The sequence below is a fragment of the Penaeus chinensis genome, chromosome 31, assembly GCF_019202785.1.
Source record: "Penaeus chinensis breed Huanghai No. 1 chromosome 31, ASM1920278v2, whole genome shotgun sequence".
NCBI classification, from domain to species: Eukaryota; Metazoa; Arthropoda; class Malacostraca; order Decapoda; family Penaeidae; genus Penaeus; species Penaeus chinensis.
In genome coordinates, this window is record NC_061849.1 from 10,895,701 (window position 1) to 10,898,200 (window position 2,500).

The following is a 2,500-nucleotide window of genomic DNA, read 5'->3' on the forward strand; positions in this document are numbered from 1 at the left end:
TCAACCCCGTGCTTTGTGACTTCTCCTGTAGGCTTTGGAGTGTAATGCTGGGACAGAAAAGACAACCCTTGGATAGCTAGCTAGACTCACTGCCAAGCTAACTATCCAAATCCCGTCCATTCGATACACCGATAGACAGAGAGAGGGACGAATGAAAGGAAGAAGGAAAAGACATGGATAAAATGTATACGTTATAGCATTATCATTATTTACATGGTTGTGGAACGTTTTACATAGGAATGGCGAGATAGTGAAATATGGCGGGATAAAAGCGTAGAGTTTTATGGTGATGGACCGTTATATTTATTTACATCTGTATCCGTCTGTTTGCCTATTTATCGATCAGTCTATTTGTCTACCTACCTACCAAACTACCTACCTATCTATCTATTTACCGATCTCTCTGTCTATCTATTTATCAATCAATCTACCAATCAATCAATATATCTACCCTCAACGAGCATTCCTCCTTTCCCAGAAGGACGCCATCCTCCCTTTCCAAGACAAACAGCTCATCAGAAAATCCCCCGACGATAAGCAGGATAGCATCGACGCGCGACGTGGCAGAGCAGCACCTATGATAAACCGTGTGTCTGTTTCGCCCTAACTCTCATACATAATATTTTCTCGGCTATCCATCAAGAAGCTAAAAAGAACACAAGATAAGGCCCACTATTTCTCTCTCTCATTTTTTCTCTTTTTTTTTCTGGTCTACCTCCTCCTTTTCCTCCTCCTCCTCCTTTTCCTCCTCCTCCTCCCTCCCCCTCCTCCTCCTCTTACCCCCCTTTTTCTTCTTCTTCTTCCTCTTCCTAGTCCTCCCTCCCTCCCCCCTCTTCCTCCGTCTCCTCCTCCTCCTCCTCCTCCTCCTCCTCCTCCTCCTCCTCCCCTTTTATTTCTTTCCATCCATTTCTCGGTTGAAAAATGCCTCTCCCTGAATGAGCTCGATGCGGACTTGAGGAAAGGAAGATGGAGGGGAAAAAGCGAAGGAAAGGAAAGGGGGGGGGGGGGTGACAGGACGGAAAGTAGAAGAACGGAGGAAACAAAGGAACGTGAGAAAGGGGAAGGAAGGAAATACAGGAACAGCATGATGGAAAGTAAACAATTGAAAAAGAAGCTTCCTAATACGCATATAATTATCTAAAATATAAAACTCAAACACACATACACATATAAGCACACACACACACACACACACACACACACACACACACACACACACACACACACACACACACACACACAAACACACACACACACACGCACACACACACGCACACACACACACACACACATACACGCACGCACGCGCAAACATGCACCCGCCCACAAAAGTTCACTGATACAAAAATAACGGCAATGTGTATGAAAAACAGAATAATATTTTGATGTCCTGCTGTTGCAGAAGGTGAATTTGCAAGCGGCAAACTTGCTGGACGACAGTGCGTTGTGGAATACAATGAGAGCGAGGAAAAGCGATTGGCAAAGTTGCAAGACACACGCAACGATGTCAGTGGAGGCTGCTTTTCTTATGGAGCTTCTTCGAGAAAGAGAGGAAGAAGGAAAAAAAGAACATGAAAAAGAAGGGAAAATGTCTCTTCGTTCCTCCATTTTGCTGCCTCTCTTCTCTATCTCTACTGCTCTCTCTCACGCACCTCACCTACTCTCCCTCTCTCTCTTCAATCGTAATTTGACTGAAGTCACAAGAGCCTGTCACATCGAAAATACGAATGACCCTTTTAACAACTAGAATATGGTAAATACTCTAAATCATTATCTACAATATATCTCTCCCAACGCCTATTCACGTTCCCTGTTCTTCACCCACGTTCTCTGTGTGTCTTTGTCTCTCCCCAATCCCCCTTCTCTCTCATTCTTATCCGCCCGTACTTCACCCACACCCACTTCCGCCCCCCTTCAATGACTTCGCTACGTCCAAACGCCCACATTTCTCTATAAGGGGCACTGGCCTCTCTTCTCAAGCGTTCCTTCGAGATTTATCAGTCATCCCTAACACTTGACAGATGCTACTTCTCCAGCCGCGACGGTTTCTCGTCAGATATCAGGCAGCGGCAGAATTTTCCTCTTATTCCAAATTACTTTTTCTGTATTGTTACCAAGTCTTATAACTTTCCTTTTGTATTTATATTTTTTCTTTCCTCCTTCCTCTATATCTGGATTCGACATGATGATTCATCGACGTGATTATTTATCATATATATATTTTTTGGTGTGTGTGTGTCGCTATTTTTTTCAAATTCGATTTTTCAGTCTTTCCCTTGAAACGCACGACAGCTTTTGTCAGCTGTATCGACACTTTACCAATTCATAATGACAGAGGGAAAGCTATAAGCCATCCCCAGTCCGTATAACCATGAAAATTCGATTAATCAAGGGAAAAACAAAAAATAAAAACAAAACGGAATACATATCATCCATCTATTCTCTCATTCTCTCCCTCTTTTTTATTTTATTTTCTCTTAAATCTCTCTTCCTCCTTTTC

At 43.1% G+C, this 2,500-nt stretch overlaps 1 protein-coding gene across 1 annotated transcript in view; it reads right to left on the reverse strand.

Moving 5' to 3' along the window:
* LOC125041701 (disintegrin and metalloproteinase domain-containing protein 11-like) overlaps positions 1 to 2,500 on the reverse strand; it is a 215,660-nt gene that overhangs the window by 167,473 nt on the left and 45,687 nt on the right. The window lies entirely within an intron of this gene.